Here is a 19,536-nt window from a genome sequence, read left to right as displayed (position 1 = left end):
CCAGAACACATTCAAGAATTGGCCTGGGTCTATAACAACACTGTTCATTGCACTTCAGGATGGACGCCCTTTAATTTGACGTTTGGAAGAAATGCCGGCTTCCTCTAGACATGGTCCTTGAGACTCCTAAACCAGAATCTTCATTTAGTCCAAATACCTGGACAAAACATCATGAAAGACAATGTCTAGCTCATGAAGAAGCTGGTTTCTGTGGTCATGGGGTAGTTTTGTTTGGTGGAGAGCGCTGTTTTGGTCATCCACGTCCTGTTCTCTTTAGTCTATATGATTGGGTGATAGGCAAGAAGATAGGTAGGCAAGAAATATAAAGACAAAGGAAAGTTAAGTGATAGGCAGCCTAATTCCAACATACATGTGTGCATGATTAGACCACAGCAGGGGTCAGGGCATGAATGCACATTACATCATAATCTAATGCAGCCCTGTATCTTTCTTGGACCGCCTAGACTCGAGAATGAAGCAGTCAGGGAGCCAGAATCCTCTCCTCCTGAATCAACTCCAGAGCCAATAACACCGATGCTATGGCGGGCTGTACCAACTACATCTAGTGAAGAAGCTGCTAGCCAAAGTGACCATCCAACTGAGCCTGATAATTCAGGAATTTGGGGAACCTTACAAGAGATGGAGGGTGAGACTTCCATTGGAGAAGACCAAGTCATCGAAGGGATACCGACAACAACGAGGACCAATGACTCTTTGATCAAGGATGTAGGATCAGCCACAGGAGGGACCTTTCAATGTTTCAAAAGATGGGCAGAGTATCAGTGTCAATGAAGACCAAGAAGAAAAATCTTTGAGACGATCACAAAGACTATATTTTAGTTTAACATTTTAATATTTTCAGATATTGGGTATTCTCCAGTCTCACAGAGTCAAGAGACTATGATGCCTATTCACTAAACTTCGATAAGTGCCTTAAAGCTTGTTGAGAGCACTTTTCAAGCGATTTTGTATGTGTAGCTATGCACAAAGCTTCGATAACATGGCAAAATCGCTCGAAAACAGCTTTTACTGAGCGTTAACACTCTTCCTATAACAACCCATGTGGTAGATGATAAAATGCCCAAAATTGAATTTTTTGCCAGTAACTGCTATTAATTAAGCTCCGATATGAACATTGCGGTTTAAACAATCGCATTCTTTTCTCGACACCTGAAGGGTGGCGATATCGGAATCGCAATTTGCATATCATAGAGTTTATTTTATTTTTACTTCATAGGATTGAATCTGGAGATCTCCGGAGCTGACCCGCTTTCATTTCAGCTCCGGAGACCCCCGGCTTTAATCCTAGGTAATGAAAATAAAATTACAGCCAGCTTAATGGCTAACCGCCACGGAAATGAACGGGTTAAATGTCAGGCAGTGCTTTGCTGTTGGTAGAGGGGTTGGGTGAAGCTTGTAGTTGCCCCAGGGTGGGTGTTTAGGTCTCCCGAGAGGGTTGCCTTAGGAGTTAACCCCTTCCGCAAATGCTAAACATCCACCTCAGGGCAACTACCCCCTTCACCCACCCCCTCTACCACCAACACATACTGTAATGGGCAACATTTCTATTATCAAAATCTGGATAATAGAGCATTTGCACACTAAAAATAAAACATTAGCCAGCCAGCATAAAGTAAATTAAAGTTGTACTAACCCCTGCCAGGATGAAGGCCGTCCTTGTCTTCCTCCACATCCTCTGAGTCTTCCATGGGTAGCAACTTTAAAATAAAAAAAATACTGGCCACTAACTCCTTAATCACTGTAGGAGTTATTAACCGCCCCTCCCGCTACCCACCCAGGTAGCTTAACCATCATCCAGGGTAACTACCTCCTCCCCATACCCCCTCTACCCATTGATTGTCACTGTGGTAAACCATGCCCACAATATGGGTATGGATTACCATAATGGCAATGAATGGGCAACTTAAAAAAAAACATTAAAAAAACTACAATACATTACAATTAAATAAAAACAAACATTTGCCAAAAAATACATTTATTGTCAATGTGTTTATCTACACCCTGAAAGAGGCATAGATAAATACATTGCCAGTCAATGGGCATCTTTAAAAAAAAAACATAATTAAATAAAATACAATCAATGTGTTTCTTAACTTTGCTGGGATGAACATTCACCCTTCCTCATCCAACTGCGGCACCAACTCTTGACCCACAATGCAATGGTGCTCAGCGCCATGATGCGCAGAAGCCCATGATCCTCAGTTTATTGCAATGGAGTCTCCGGTAAGTTATCTCTTCTTTCCTTTATTTTCTTCTTATCATCCTTCTTTTCTTCTTTCTTCTTTTCTTTGTAATCCAACAGGTCAGGTCCAGGACAGGAGAGGTTGATCCGACGGCTTCTTGGGGTCAAATGAAACATTACAGGTCCACTGAAGACGAGGAGGGTGAGGACGGCCTTCATCCGTACAATTAGTGTAATTTGGCATTTTTTTATGAACAATAAAAAACTTGCAATTTTTCTTAATGAATACCGTTTTTACACAAATTTCATGGCAGTCGGTAAGAACATACCAACCTGATGGGTAATGCACTGAACTTATCGAAGTTTAGTGAATAGGCCCCTATGAAGGAAAAAAAACTGTTCTTAAGTGGAACTTCATTGTGAGGGACCACAGTATGGTAAAAAGGGAAATGGGAGGAATAGAAGGGGTGCGTTTGGACTTTGTGGGGCAAGCAGTGAGAATCATAAACATGCTGTGGAATCTTTTCTTCAAAAACATCTTGTTTCAGGGCAGTAAGGCTAAGGCCCCTGTGCACGCGCGTCGGGGTGCCTGGTGGCACACGTTACCTGCCTCAGCGCGACCTAATGGACTCTAGGCAACTCGCGATGGGGTGGCGGAGGCACGGCCAGGACGTCACACGGCTGGTTTGCCCTCAATGGCTGAACCGCCGCTGTGATGTGGCCAATGCTCGCCCGCTGCGCCAAAAAACAAAAAGTATTTTGGCCAAGGCAGTCGTGCATCGCGCCTTGTGCGCGCCTGCACACATGCCGACTGGGGCCTGCCCCATAGAGGGCTGTACCTTATGTGCGGCGTGCACGCAGTCTCGGCCACCGGGGACGAAGCCTTAGGGACACTTAAAAAAAAATAAAAAACAGTTACACCATAGACTGGGAAAGAGGAGGCCGGAGAAAGACAGAGCGAGATAGTGTGTTACAGAGATAAAGGAGAGAAAATAGGAAAAATAGAAAAGAAAGAATATAGTATAGTTAATACTGTAGTAAGAAGTAGGACGCACAGAGTAATAACATACAGTATTGAATAGAAGCAGATATAGAGAGAGCGATTACAGGGGTAGATATGCCAGGAAACCACTGTCCTTCCCTCATCAGACCAACACGATTTAAGATAAGTATTAGATTAAATACATTTTAATTGATTAAATTGAAGTCCCTTTTAAAGATCAGTTAGTGTATTGATAATTTATTTTAGTGTTGATTTTAATTTACATTAGTATTGGTTTTCTTTTATTTAATATTTAGAGTAGTTTGTAATGTAATCTTTACTTACATTTACCTATCCCCTGTTCTAATTTGTTACATTTATTTAGACTATATTTATTTCTGAAAGTAATTTTATTGTATTATTCTGTTTAATGTGTGTAGGGGAGGGGCAGTGACCCTATTACTGTCAGTATTAGTCCTCTTACAAAAGATGGTACTTAACTGGATTCCAAGGGATGTCAAAACAAAAAAACAAGACGACGACCAAAAGTAAGATGGGAGGATGAAATCAGAAAATGTGTTGGCGTAATGTTAAGAAAAGGATGCAACCGCGGTGCGTTGAAGATCAGCAGGTAGGCGTTCATCCAGTAGTAGATTGAGAAGGGCTGAAGATGATGATCAATTTCTTCAAAGTACAGGTCTCCTCTAAGACAGAGGTTCAAAGCAGAGCTCTACCCACAAGTTCATAATGCCATTCTCCATTTAATGTGACAGCCAAGATCAGTGGAAAGACGTTTCAGGTTCCATATGGACCTTTCAGATGAAAGGTCCATTTGGGACCTGAAACTTTGTCTTTCCATTGTTCTTGGCTGTCACATTAAATGCAGAATTGCATTATGAACTTGTGAGTAGAGGTCTATTTTGTATCTGTATCTTAGAGGAGACCTGTGCTTTGAAGAAGTTGTTTGTCTATGTTGTGTTGGCTGCACATACAAGATTCTACTCACCTGAAACTGTCTCCCCGCACATTGGAATTGTATTATACTGAAGATGATGATGAAATATATATTTATTCCAAATAGATTGTAAGTTCTTAGGGCATACTATTCTCCCATATCTGTTTTATGTTAGTGTAACGGGTATTCCCCCCCACCCAATCGCAGATATGTTGTGAGTGCGGAGAACCTACTGTTACCAGGTGTGGTGCTTTACCTGTTAGGCTCACAGGAGGGCTGAGCTTCCGCCACGGGGAACCTGGGGCAAGTATATTATGAGTAACCCTGTAATCGGTGCAGCGCCTCCACCTGCGATGGTTCCCAGCAGAGCGGGAATTGATCCTCGCAGGACACATACATATACTCAGCACACAGTATGTATAAACAGTATTTACTGAGCATGAACTGTAACTCCAATAACACCTCTTTGCATAACATTAACACAATATATCAATAACAGTGCATCACTCTGAATGCATACCATGCCCCCCACCCACATGTCCATCATCACATTCCCCGCAGTCTCTTGAGTGTCCCCAACAATAAAGACCAGTGTGAGTGTGAGGGATAGCGCTTCCCTGTGTTAGGGCCCGGTGGTGCACTTAATATATACTACCTCCCTGACCAGTCCTGGTCAGGAAAATCCTAGGAACTCAGCAACACCGCACAGTGATCCCACGGCGTGCTGCACTGCTCTCTGCAAGAATGGATGCACACGCTGCATCCACAGGAAAGGAATCTCCAGCCGGAATGCTCCTTTATCACAGTCTCTGAACACGCTGTCATACAGTCAGATGCTGTCAGACAGCAACCCTCTTGCTGCTCTAAATATGGTGAAGGAGTCCCTGTCCTAAGGCCAACCCTATACCATACAGCTTCCTCTGGTGTCATAGGGGACTAACTGGGCCCTGGGGTATACCTCTACCCTAGTCCCTGCATGCAGAATAACTCTCCCTGTAACTTCTGTCTGATCCCAGACTCTGGCAGCTCACCACGTGCAACTGGCACTGGTGATATAACACACACTGAACAACTAGAAAGCAACCCCCCTTCTTCCTATGAGGGGCCTCTCACTGACACAGCCAAAGCTAACTGCTGTGGCTGAACTTAAGGCCACACTGTGTCTTCTAGTCAGAGCACACAGCACGACAGCTATGTCACTGACAAGATTGCACACACCTAAGGACAAGGTCCCTATCTAAGGGGCCTTCCCTAAGAACTTACCCACTAACCTAGTGGGGAGTGGGGCCTACCTGGGCCTGGGGTTTCTCTGGCCTAGTACAGCAGAGCCCTGCTCTGTGTACACTACCTTCCCCAATCTCTTCCTGGATCCAACTGACAAAAACCCTGTCTGCACACAACATTGTTGCAACTCTGCAGCATGAGAATCTGCCAGCTCTATTGGCTTCAATGCTGCCTGTGACCAGGGTGAAAGTGCAGTCCCCAGAGGCTGCTGGGAATTGTAGTCCTTGGCACAGCTCTTTCCTATGGGGACCGCGTGCGCGATCTTTACTGCACATGTGCAATGCTGTAATGGCCACCGCTACGCTTAACTGCGCCTGCGCAACCTCCCAGAGCTCCGGCACACTGGCGATGGCCACCGCTACCCTGGCCAACTTCTGCGCATTGCGCGAACCTCGCGCCGCAACCAAGATGGCGATGCCCGCCGGGAGAAGTCGCCGTCCCCTTCCCCCACTGCCACAGGGGTAAGGCAGGGGGCAAAGGAATATCAGGGGAACCGGGGGTGACCCCCTTACATTTGGCATCTCCCTATATTTAGCATTGTCTGTATCTAATACTGTACACATATATTGCTTGGCACCTTGTTAAATAAAATAATGCCTGTTGTCACAGTTATCGATAAACAGTTTATAAGGCAGACCAAGAAGCAGCATTGAGACGTGGAACATCAAGCACTATCTTATCTACAGTACATCTCTAAGCACTATATAGGGGGGCTTGTCTGAACAGTCGGGAAGGGTTGCCACTTCTTCCAGATTTTATTTATAGATGCAGCCTGTTAATGTCTTTAAATCGAGCACCCTGAAGTGTAGAATCCCCCTTTATAGTGAAAATTCCACGGATCTCTGGTTCCCTGTCCCTCATCATGTATTTACAACAAAACTGCATGAATATTTCATACGAAACAGAAATGAACGTGGCATTTCCACGTGGCAGACTGGAGGTACGTGATATGGTTGTGTGCACATTGCACTGCATTGCGCGAATGAGTTATGAGTTATGCATGGGATGCAGAATTATACTAAGTGTGGTTCACATGCGTTGCATTTGTAGAATTTTTATAGCATGTACTGTACGCTCTGTGTCCAAATTGCCCAATTCTACATTTCTCTTCAACTTTACTGCAAGTATAGTTTGCAATGTTACATTTAAAAGGCACAGTGCTACCTTATCCATTACTAGACTTAGATTGTAAGCTCTTCTGGATAGGGCCTCCTTTTGCCTTGTGTTGTCATTTACTTGCCGCTCTCATCTCCAATCGTTTGTACTTTATTTTCCCTGTATAGTAATTTTATAGCATATTGCCTGATGAAGTATATTTACTATACGAAACGCGTCGCGAGTGAACTGTGTAACTACCTTCCCTATTCCATCCCTTGGGGGCTAGCCTACACTGTAGTGTATCTATTCCTGTCACGATCCTTCATCCCAACCGGCATCCACAGACGTCTACCGGGGGCCTTTTTCCCACACATGCGCACACGCTCTGCATACAACGCCAACATCCTCATACACGCGGAGGCAAATTCTGCAGCAAGTGCCACGGCATGAGCGCCAGCCTGTGGGACCACCACATGAAGCGGAACTGTAACTGCCACCCTGTTTGACTCATTATGGTGCCGGTCTGATGAACATTTTGTTGACTTGGATACGTACTTATCTTTACTTACATGTAAGTTATTTTATTGCTTTGTTGTTTAATACATTATACAATCATCCTTACCTTGGTGCGCTCCTGTGCTTCTTTTCTTGGTAATTTTATAAAGCCCTGGTATATAAATAAAACGATACATATATGCATACATAAGTTTGTAGCATTATTTAAGAAGTGCCAGTCTGTGGGGCACCCCTCCCAAAACTATGAGATGGAGCCCCTTACCACTGACAGACTTTTAGAGGATGCTTGTGATGTGTAAATGTGAGCTTGTTTTACCCTTGTTTATAACTCCCGGGTTCAGAGTTCAGAATTGCCCATCAAATATAATAATTCCTGTACACAGTTCATATTTTCACATGATTTCTTTGTTTAACTTGTGTAATTTCCCTAAATACTTTGGTGATGGTAAAAGCATTTTATGGGCTTGTTTATTACTGAAATTTCCATCACGCGGCACCCTTTAAAAGCTATTACTTTGGAACCTCATCCCTGACCTCCTTATGGTGCTGCTGCTATTATTATTATCTAGATCAACTAGACCAGGGGTGCTCAACTCCAGTCCTCAACACCCCAACTGGTCAGGTTTTCAGGGCATCCCAGCTTCAGCACAGGTGGCTCAATCAGAAGCTCAGTCGAAGAAGCAGGGACCGATTGAGCCACCTGTGCTGAAGTTGGGATATCCTACTTGTGGCCCTTCCCTAGGGGAGAGGTGGGCAGACTACTCCCCTTACTCTATTAGAGAGTAAGGGAAGAGCAAGGACAGCTTTTTAGGGCCCTGACTAGGAGTGGTGTCCAGGGACTTCTTGAGGTGGGCAAACTTTATGATGAGCGGCTAGAGACTGGCTGCAATGATGGGCAGTCTGCCACTAATGATGTTAATAAAGAATGTCCAACATGAAAGTACCTTCTTGCCTGAGAGTGGAGTCATTCAGGGAGAAGCTGCACCCAGAGGTTCTCTTTCAGAGACTCCTCCCTGCTGTCGTGGGGACCTGGAAGAGATGGAGGTGCTGTATCAGAAGTGAGTAGTTCTCAGCATTTTCTCATGAGCCAGTCCTGATGTATTTCCCCATATCACCGCGAAAGACTCAGGAGTTCTGTAAGCCAGCAGGTGCACCACACTATAGTATATGTAACATGGGGCAGTTTCCTCACATAAGGGGCCAATGTGAGATTGGGGGCGGGGGGGTGTGACGGTGACTTTGTAACAGGCTATTAATAATACACACCAAATATAACTGGGTTGAACAGGACGAGACTTAGATAAGATAAAATATAATTTATTCCTTGAAAATGGTGAACACACGAGATATACAAATAACAGACAAAATATGGACACTTACTTAAAGGTTAGGACAAATACTGTACATACTGTACATAGCCTACCAAGTACATGCCAGCCAGTGGGTGATGTACTTGTCAGATCATTTTTGCTTACTCATAAAATTAGTGGTGTTTAAAAAAAAATCAAAATAATAACACCTGGGAGCGCACCCATAGGGTCCCCCCTAGTATGCATGAAAAGTTTCAGATGTCTCAGAGGTTTCACGGTCTTGGAGCTATTTTATTTATTTATAAAATGTTTTATCAGGGAGTATTACATTGAGAGTTACCTCTCGTTTTCAAGTATGTCCTGGGCATAGAGTTAAGATGACAAATAATACATGGTTACAAATACATAGTTACATTAAGTGAGCTGGGTTATACATTATATACAAGACATTGCGTGCACAGTTAAAGATAATATATATTATGGGCGTATGTAACAGTTACAGACCAGATTAAAATGTGAGACGACTATGGCCATGACAGACTCTCTTTTTTACTATTACAGATTTAGGATGCACTTGTGTCCATCCCAAACAGTTTTGCATTCTCTTACTATATTAGCCTATCCTCTCTTGTAACTTCTCGCATTCTTCATAATCAAGTACAGTACAATCTTGCTTACATTCAGACTTTCCTCCGCCCTTGCACTTGAAGCCCATTCCTATCTGCACCCACCCTCTTGGACCCTGGTACTTAGAACAGGTTGGGGTAACATTTGTCTGGGTCCATAGTGATCGCGCGCTCTTCCGTGCACGTTTGTGCATGACATCGCCCGCGTTTCAGCTGCAGCGATGTGTGGCCTTGGTAGACGCAACGGGAAGGTGTGTCAGGGGGCGTGGCCGTGACGTCACTGAGCTGGTTCGTCCTCATTGGGTGAACCGCTCATGTGACCTGGCCTTTGCGCCGTGGAATCAAATTGATCTGATTCCTCGCACACTGCATGCCCCCTCGCACTGGCACATGCACGCATGGTCTATGGCCTTGATCATTGCCTTAAGGCAGGGGTGCGCAAACTGGGGGGGTGCGAGATTTGCCTACGGGGGGCGCAGCCGTTGTACAGGCCCCATGCTCTTCCCCAAGCCATTTAAATGAAATGCTGGGGGATCGCGCAAGGCCTCTGCAACAACACTTACCGTGATTCAGAAGCTTGGTGTCAGGCTTCGGCATGGCAATGCGGCGTCACATGACCCGTGGCGTCATTTGACACCAGCAAAAGGTAAGGGGGGGCGCAGGCACTGGGAGCAGCAGTCAGGGGGGCGTAGCTTCAAAGGTTTGTGCACCACTGCCTTAAGGCATTGTGATCGCACCACGCGCGCACTCCTCCGTGCGGTCTCACCGACCATGGACGCTGCCTTAGGGTGGATAAGCTCTGGGATACCTCAGGTAAATAATTAATAAATACTCTCACTTTATTGCCTTGATTCTTATTTTTATTGAATACAATTGAACTTTTTCCTTATGAGTGTACTTATATAATAATATTGCATATATATATACAGGGCTTTTTTGTTTAGTTCATATTCATTTTAGTGATTTTTTTCATTATTAGGGATGGGTCTGGAATACTAAATGGAAGTACTTAAAAGCGTTTTCTTCCTCATTTCTTCATTTATTACCGTTTAGATGTAAATGTATTTTCTTTGCTTAGGGCACCATTCCCATACAAAAACTGCACATATATATTCATTATGTTCAAGAAATATGCATAGTCTTATCATTCATGTAACACTAAACATTTTCAATAATCCAGAAACGGAGTTCAAACGTTTATCATAAATACCAATCTTCATACAAAGCATCAACATACAATATACTTTTATACACCTAATACACCTGTATTGTATTGTATGTCTTTATTTATATAGCGCCATTAATGTACATAGCGCTTCACAGTAGTAATAAATCTGGTAATCAAATAAATAACAGATAATATAAATAACAGGTCATGGGAATAAGTGCTTTAGACATAAAAGTAACATTAAGGAAGAGGAGTCCCTGCTCCGAGGAGCTTACAGTCTAATTGGTAGTTATAAAGTAAGAGACAAGAACACCCTTTTGAAAGCACTCATTGTAGTATATGATGTGATGAATAAATTAATAAGTAATACTTTATTAATAATGGTTTAAAATAAATGGATATTAAGATGAACTAATAATAAACAACTAACACGGGTGACCTAACATATACAACAAATCAACATGCTCTCTACAAAAACTGAAACGAAGGGGAAATCCATAACAAGCAGTTACTTAATAGTAATAAAATGGCTCGCAATTGATATAGAAGAGAACCCCTAGGTTCAGCACTAGAAAATGATAAAAAACCTGTACATTCTAAACAGGTAGCAAGAGACTGACCATTATGATAATTGTAAATGAATGACATATGAATGTTCCTACTGAAGCCACAAATAGCATAGAATACTCCCAAACTAATATGTCAGATAACACAATCGGTGTAATTGGTAGGTAGGGAGAACGTACAGAGACAGTAGGAGGGAATTCTGGTAAGTGCTTCTGCAGGGGTCCAAGCTTTATGTAACATGTGCCCAGTAATATCCATAGTGCTATTCATATGCTTCTTTAAGCAAGTGTGTCTTAAGTTGGGTCTTAAAGGTGGACAGAGAGGGTGCTAGTCTGGTATCGAGGGGAAGGGCATTCCAGAGGTGTGGGGCAGTCAGTGAATAAGGTTTAAGGTGGGAAAGGGCTTTAGATACAAAGGGGGTAGAAAGAAGACATCCTTGAGAAGAACGCAAGAGTGTGGATGGTGCATAACGAGAAATTAGGGCAGAGATATAAGGAGGGGCAGAAGAGTGTAACGCTTTAAAAGTGAGGAGAAGAATGGAGTGTGAGATGCGGGATTTGATCGGAAGCCACACCTAAAGATGTAGAGCTTTACCCCCAAAGGTCACACTACACACATATTAGATCTTAGTCCAGCAACTCCAACTTCAGAGAGGGGCATCCTATGCAATAATAATAATTAGGAAGATAATAGCAGCAATATTTCCACTGATACTGTAGCTGCTCCCTCTAAACCTTAGTGGTGAGAACATTTGTTTTTCACCGTCAGATAATGTATGTTCTTGCTTTGTTAAGACTGAAAAGAATGTCAGTCCCAGTTTTTTGCAAATCTACGGAGGGTTAGTTCATCAATATGTGTCCCTATTACAGAAGGAAGTGTGGTGACCCACCATTAAATGTATCTTTGAGGTCTACACTGTTTCCATAGAAACATATTAAGATGTCACACCTCGATCTGTTATAAGCAGAGGTGAAGGCCACTTAAAAGATAAAATAAATAGTTGAGTGGGAGTAAATTGAAAACATGTTAACGTTAAATAAGGCAATTTCAATGTGTAATCAGACATTAATCTTCAAACAGCTGCTTTGTTAAAGACCTTGTGTTGTTCTAGAGAGTTGAACCTGCAGTATTAATAAGTCCAGCTAAGTGCTCACCTGTTGGTATTGAAATGAAATGTTTCACATTTTCCACTGCTGTCATTTACCACGCTGTAGAATTTCATTTTCTTTTTGCATCCGTGCAACTCTCGATTTGTATGAATAGGTGACTAAATGAATGCTTCTGAACACTGCACATATTTCTGCAGACAAAGGCAGGCCTAACGAGCATTGTTCTTGGAAAGACATGTGCCTCTCACATCCAGTTCTCTAATACCCACTAAATGAAACAAGGTGATGACTCAGAAGAACTTGCAGAGAACGTTTGTTCCAAAAAAACGATTTTTCTTTTTTTTTCTTCAAATTTTCCTTTTTGCGTTTTTTATTTCTCAGGATGCCGATATACATATATCTTGTGCAAAGAAGGTGTAATAAAGGCGCTATAAGCCCTGTAGATACCAAGTGACTAAATGTGATTATCAGTGCATAAACAAACTCACAAGTGGAAATAAATATACAATTCAATGTAAAAAAAACCCTGCTTCAACCCTACGGTGGGGTTGTTTTCACTCTTCCCCAAATAGTAGAACTTGTATCACACGATCCAGGGGGAGCATAAGGGAAAGAAACATAAAAAGAAAACACTCTAAGGGCAGATGTATAAACAGTGCTGGGAATAATCCTATCAATCTTGGCTCCTATGTTATTCCTACTCACAAGAAATAGGAGTTTTTCAGGCAATAGAGATCAGTAAGCAGGTGAAGAAGTACTGCTGACCTCCGTCACTCAGGGGATGTACCTCAGCGAGAGAGGGAGAAGAACGCACGTAGCACAGATCTGGCAACAATTTATTTTATCGATATAAACTTATAAAATGCACACTTACAGTGTATAAAAATGAAAACAGCATTGCAGCTTATAAAAGCTAAGTGACGCGGCCTGGACGAAAGCCCACACAGAACCAGCTCTGTGATGTCATGGCCGCACCCCCCAACACGCCCCCCCCCCCCCCCACACGCACAACTAGCTGGCCAGAAATCGGCCGAGCAGAGCATATAACATCACGGCGCTCGAATGCCAGCGCGCTGCTCCCAGCCTGGCCGCAGCCTAAGAGGGTAGCACTTGTTACTTACATTTAGTACATAAGTGTTGGCCAAAGAGGTAAGGCCACCTGAGACCAGGTGGATTAGTTGATACAGAAAATAGGGAGAAGAGAGGTGACCAAAAGACACAGTACTCAATACATGTAAAATAGTATGTCCTGTAGTTCACAAATCATTCGCTGACCAGAGAAACACATAAAAACTTTGATACAGTGCTGTATTGTGACATATGCCTCTCAGCGTCAATTCAGGGACAGAAGCTTCATTGCTTGATAAATAGATCATTCATTCCCATGGGGAATTTAGTAGAATATGCAATTAGTTTTTTCTTCATCAACTCCTACTTGATCATTTTTCCAAATGCTTATTACCTTTGTCTGTATTACTCAGTTCTCTTGAAGGCTTAAGGGAGTAGCTTTAGGGTAAGAACACTGCCTTTGGATTGGGTGAACTTTGAATTTGTATTCTCTTCTGATCTTGGGCAAATCCCTTTATAAATGTGTTTCCAGCAACAGAAATTAGGGGGGACGCTCTTTTTGGCAACAAGTTAACCAGCCTGCATTATTTTGTTGCCCATACATACTCACCAGTTGGCCCATTGAATATATAGAGACACCATTCTTTTACATACAATTGACCTCATGGATGCCTCCCTATTCTATATGCTGGGACGTCATCTTCCGCATGCTAGAAAAGATTCTCATCCTATTCATTAGAATAGAAATTAACTCTGCTGGGTAAGGCGGCTTGATAGCATTTGGAATAGATGTCCTATACTGCAACCACTTTGTTGCCAAAGCAAAGCAATGGAGTTAATGGGATCCCACTGTTAAAATCGAGGATTCCTCTTTTACACACAAGTTACCACCAAAGACTTTTAACACTTGTCTAAAGAAATAATACATCTCCCTCAGACATTGTTCAATGGAAATGCAGCCTTCTTCTCGCCTTCCTTTGCAACAAGCTGTCTGCTCCACTGGCAGCAGGGGGTTAAGGAGTCTGCTAGAAGGAATTCTGCATCTTTAATTTGACTGTTAATTATGGATTGAGCATTGTTGTGAATCGTGTTCTCCAAACCCAAGCGCAGAAAAGAGAGCAGATGCTCATTGCCAGGTTGGACTCGCTGGGGGAATTCAACGAAGCATATTGGTTTATAATTAATGTAATTTGTTGGATTATCTTTTGTGAAGAAGCTAAGGTAAACAACCTTGCAGCATTGTGACAAAAAGTAAGGAGCTAGAAGAGTCTAACATAGGATTACAAGTCTAGAACAATAAGAATATCTTGTTTATTAAAGAACCAGCTCAAAAACAAACATTCTTCTTTCACCTTAGCTTTTTCTCTCGCCTTCTTAGCACAATACTCTGCTGTGAAGTTCCCCCCCAGGTGATCTATTTGGTTGGCTTTTGCAGTAGGTTGTGACTTTTGGTCACAACTGCTTGGGAGAGAGTGGTGGGCAGCCACTCAAAATCAGGTTATATATCAAAATAGTTCCATATAGGCACCTATGTCCCCGTCGTTATTCCGGAGGCAAAAAAATTACAGGCACTTTCCACGGGTAGATGAAGATATGATCTACCTCCAAAACGTATGGAGTATAGGCAGCACTCCAAATTTGATGAATATGAAAGGTGCGAAGTAGGTGCATGGGAATGGTGGAGGGACCCTAAACCCTCCTATATATAATACAAATAAATACAGGGATTACCAGCACACTAAATAAAGTAAGATTCGACACTGGGTATATGCCAAAAAAGAGAAATACTGTATATTGAATACGCAATCAGATGCTATATACGCAGCGTAATCAAGGTGCACCTAAAAATATAGACCAAACGTGACGGAGCGAGGGGAGGGAAGAAAGGGGAATGGTTCAATGGTGGAGGGGAAAAGGGGGAAGGGAAAAGGGGTATATGACAACAATGGGAAAGAGAATTGTGGTAGGACAAGAGGAGCAAAGTTTTGGGACGGGATGCTCCTTCTTCAGGCCCATTCCCACAGACCCAAAAGGGCCTATGGTACTTCCTTTCAACCCTGACCACGCACTCCTCTCTCAGTTTGGATAAAATGGTATGTTACACACACAAAACGTGTAAAGTCAGATAGTAAATGTACCATTCGATTGAATATGTCAAGTGATGAGTCCACTCTGACTTACACAGAAATATACAAGCACTTAGTCACACTCAACAATTGCTTAATGTCAAACGAAAGTACTAACAGTAGAGCAGAGAAATGCACACATCCATATCTACATATATTACACTAGAAAACCTGATTATACAGTATGTCAGAGCTGGGATTCCCAGGGTGGCATAACACTGAAATAATAGCGATGGTTGAAGGACAGTTAAGTCTGTCAAATTTCCCACTCTAGGAAACGGAATCCCAGTAACGGGGACAATCAAAACAGCAAGGAGAAATGTAGCTAATACTATCCACATATAAGTGTGTTGAATGGCAACAATACGTATCCCTGGGTCCACGTAGATAGTCTGTATCGGGTGGCGCCTGTGTCCAGAGACAGATGGAAATCCTTTTTGTGGAGGACACGATTGTCTTGCATCATGGGTGGGCAGAGCCATCTCAGCTGTTGTGAATTCCACTGAAGGACAAGCCATCCCGGCGTCTGACGTCAGCCGGCGTTGACGCCGCCCCACTGGGAGGTGCCAAACACTCTCTGCTTGACGCGGAGAGATGCTCCTCGTTACCTGTGTTGTCCACGTTACCATTGCAACCCATGCCAGAAAATACAGTTTAGCCGGTGGGAGAGAAAAAAGAACAATATGGTTAAAGTGGAAAGACACATAAGAGGCACTACGGCTGTATGGGGAACCCAGAAGTAGAGGAAATAGTTGAAATGGGGACTCTAATGATTAACCCCTGTGAAACAGAGGGCTCCAGAACCAGAATACAACAACCCTGTGGCTGATATGTTGTCACGAACACTCATGTGGGTGAGTAAATAACACCAGGGCAGGGGAAAAGAACAGAAACCAGGTTAAAACTGGAAAGCAGATAAATAAAGAACTGGACTTGAACTGTTGTTTCTAATTACTAACCTGGCATTCTGTCTTTTCCACAGACCACAAGGTACGGAAGTTGTGCCGTTGACCCAGATCTTCGAGGGGTGCTCCCGAGGCTGCCCTAGACCATCCATCATCCGTCTGTCTTGATCGCTATGCACCAGGGATCCATCCTTGTCCTTAGTGGTTATCATCCACTTCTACCCAACATACCTATACTCTACACAACAGGAAGCACTTGGCCTACAGGCCTTCAGCCCCTCTCTCCAGGAATTAGAATGGTTATGTAAGAGGACTATTCCACACCTAGTCCTCAACAAAGGGCCACACTATTAGATAGTCTGGAGAATCCCTTGGCTGCGTATTACCCCTTTACAAGGGTTTTCACAAAGCCACACTGCAATACACACAAACAAAGCCAACACGTGCTTTCCAATTTTAACCTGGTTTCTGTTCTTTTTCCTTGCCGTGGTGTGATTTACTCACCCATCGGAGTGGTCATGATAACATATCAGCCGCAGGGTTGTTGTGTTCTGGTTCCGGAGCCCCCGTTTCAACTATTTCCTCTACTAGGTTCCCCATGCAGCCGTAGAGCGATATGTGCCTCTTACAGTATGTGCCTATCAACTTTAACCATATTGTTGTTTTGTCTCGCCCACCCAGTTGAACTGTATTCTCTGGCACGGTTACCATGGTAATGCGGACAACACAGGATGCGAAATTCCGGTGCAGACTCTGGCGCATGGTTTCTAGGGTAACGAGGAGCATCTTTCCGCGTCATGCAGAGAATGTTTGGCACCTCCCAGTGGGGCGGCGTCAACAACGGCTGATGTCAGACGCCGGGATGGCCTGTCCTTCGGTGGAATTCACATCAGCTGAGATGGCTCTGCCCACCCGTGACGCAAGGCTAATCGTGTCCTTCACACAAAGTATTTCTATCTGTCTCTGGACACAGGTGTCACCCAATACAGACTATCTATGTAGACCCAGGGACACGTATTGTTGCCATTCAACACACTTACAGTATATGTGGATAGTATTAGCTACATTTCTCCTTGCTGTTTTGATTGTCCCTGTTACTGGGATTCCGTTTCCTAGAGTGGGAAATTTGACAGACTTAACTGTCCTTCAACCATCGCTATTATTTCAGTGTTATGCCACCCTGGTATCCCAGCTTTGACATACTGTATAATCAGGGTTTCGAGTGCAATATATGGATGTGTGCATTTCTCTGCTTTACTGTTAGTACTTTCGTTTGATATTAAGCAGTTATTGAGTGTGACTAAGTGCTTGTATATTTCTGTGTAAGTCAGAGTGGACTCATCACTTGAGATATTCAATCGAATGGTACATTTACTATCTGACTTTACATGTTTTTGGTGTGTAACATACAATTTTATCCAAACTGAGGGAGGAGTGCGTGGTCAGGGTTGAAGGGAAGCACCATAGGCCCTTTTGGGTCTGTGGGAACGGGCCTGAAGAAGGAGCGTCCCGCCCGAACTGTTGCCCCCCCTTATCCTACCGCATTTCTCTTTCCCATTGTTGTCTTACAGGTTTACCCCTTTTCACTTCCCCCTTTTTCCCTCCACCTTTGAGCCATTCCCCTTCCTTCCCTCCCCACCCCGTCCTCCCTCTCTGACACGTTTGGTCTATACTTTTAGGTACACCTTGATTACGCTGCCTTGAACACACCTTTGTATATAGCATCTGATTGTGTATTCAATATATTTCTCTTTTTTGGCATACACCCAGTGTCGAATCCTCCTTTATTTAGTGTGCTGGGAATCCCCGTATTTATTTGTATTATTTACCTCCGTACTTAATATTGTTATTATGGACATGACTAAACGTTGGTCATTAAAATAACAATCCCCGGGGAAAAAATTATGTATTTATTTTCTTTGTTTCTTTTTTTCTTTCTACACTAGTGTGAAAGCTACTGTCCTTAGCACTCAGCTACTCCATCACAGCTTTAATGCCACTGACAGGTGTGATCCATGAGATTCCTCAAACACTGGATTGTTCTTATGAAAGCATATCAATGTAATACCATCTTGAAGGAGTTCAAGCGTTAAATGGAATAGGGACTTTGTTTGTGCTTTGAATAAAATATAGTAAAAAGTGGAAATCAAATGATTTGTTCGTGAGGGGGATCCCCTGAAGGTCTATGTAGACTAATACATTATTTGTAGAGGGGTATACTATGAACAGTCTATAGAGTACATGGAGAAAATATTCACATAAATCAGCCAGCTTTACCAAAATTACCTTTATATACTGCCATTTTCTCCAAATTTGGGAACATTCTGGCAACATTTGTGGAAATGTAGTCCTTTTCATGCAACTATTTGTGAAAATATCACGAGAATCGAAAAATTCTGCGAAGAATGTTTGAAGCCATTCACACAGCTTTTTTGGTGGGTAGTATGGTCCTATGTGCATAATATCAACATTGTATCCCTGCAATGGACTGTGTATTGGGACTATTTCTCTAGGTTAAGGCAGGGCAGGAAAGGGCAAAACAGAGTGCTTGCGACCAGCACAACGTTACAAGTAAAGAACTATTATGCTCAGCCGATTTGCAGAGGCAATCGCTGAGCCTATAAAGGAGGAACAGCCAATAGGTAAATGGCTGCACAGCAGAAGCTGATACTAGAATCAGGCCCCTGATTCGTTGCTGGGCGGGGTCTGCACAGCAGGCACTGATGAGGAACCAACTGTACCAAAGTCTGGATCAAACCCGGGGACGGAGCCTGCACCCAATCCTCACTGTACTGAGGACTCTAATATTTGCTGGCCTTTGGCAAGTGGTCTGGTTCCAAATGGTGAGTGTGTAATAATAACACGGTTGTTCCTTTCACTGCTGCACTTTTATGGTGCTCATTAGCTGTGTCTGGTTCCTTGTGTGCACATCTAAACATTCCAGGGAAATGTATAGAAATGGGGTTACAATTACTAGTGCTTCGTAATAATGACCAGGCAAATCATAAGTATACTGTACAACGTGAAATATCCTCTTCTTTCCAATGTGGGAAAGTGATTTATTAGTGCCAGCCTCAGCATTGCTCCAGAAAGCAATTATTTAAATTATTATGAGGGAATTAAGGGGTACAATACCTGTTAGTTTGGGGAAATAAAATTAACTGAATTAATTGTCTTCCAAATGTAATATACATTTACAACAAACATTTGGCTGTTTTGGTTCCTTAGGAAGAATTTTCTTTATCGGACTTATGCATGGGTGGTTGCTTGTCAATTCAGTGTTTACTCAACCTCTAGCCCACGCTATACATGTTAGAGGGCTAATAGAGAAAAGGAGAGAGGGGTTTTGCCTGTGCAAACTACTGCTCAACCAACAGAAATGTTTAAAAAAAAACTACTTTTAATATATATTAAAAATACTTACAGGTGCAATATTTCTGTAAAACATGAAAAAAAAAAAAAAGTTAGTTACCCAGATTTAATTCCTCAAATCTATCTCTGCCATTGGTCCATTTTGGTCATAGAAGGAGGAACTGCACCTCTAAATATCTGAAGTGACTGCAGTGCTGGAGTTTTAGGCTGAGGCCCCAGTGCCTCCGCTGCACGCGCACCGGCAAGG

At 43.0% G+C, this 19,536-nt stretch overlaps 1 long non-coding RNA gene across 2 annotated transcripts; it reads left to right on the top strand.

Moving 5' to 3' along the window:
• Window positions 1-15,605: 15,605 nt before the first annotated feature.
• On the top strand, window positions 15,606-18,016 carry LOC142498544 (uncharacterized). 2 transcript variants are annotated; one of them, XR_012802462.1, is made up of 4 exons: window positions 15,606-15,866; window positions 15,995-16,221; window positions 16,599-16,864; window positions 17,864-18,016. It is a non-coding gene; the product is annotated as an uncharacterized LOC142498544 (long non-coding RNA). The 2 variants fall into 2 exon arrangements; XR_012802461.1 differs by lacking the exon at window positions 17,864-18,016 and having other exon boundaries at window positions 16,599-17,805.
• Window positions 18,017-19,536: the final 1,520 nt, after the last annotated feature.

The sequence above is a fragment of the Ascaphus truei genome, chromosome 7 (assembly GCF_040206685.1).
Source record: "Ascaphus truei isolate aAscTru1 chromosome 7, aAscTru1.hap1, whole genome shotgun sequence".
Classification (NCBI taxonomy): Eukaryota; Metazoa; Chordata; class Amphibia; order Anura; family Ascaphidae; genus Ascaphus; species Ascaphus truei.
This window is presented reverse-complemented; position numbering and strand designations above follow the sequence as displayed.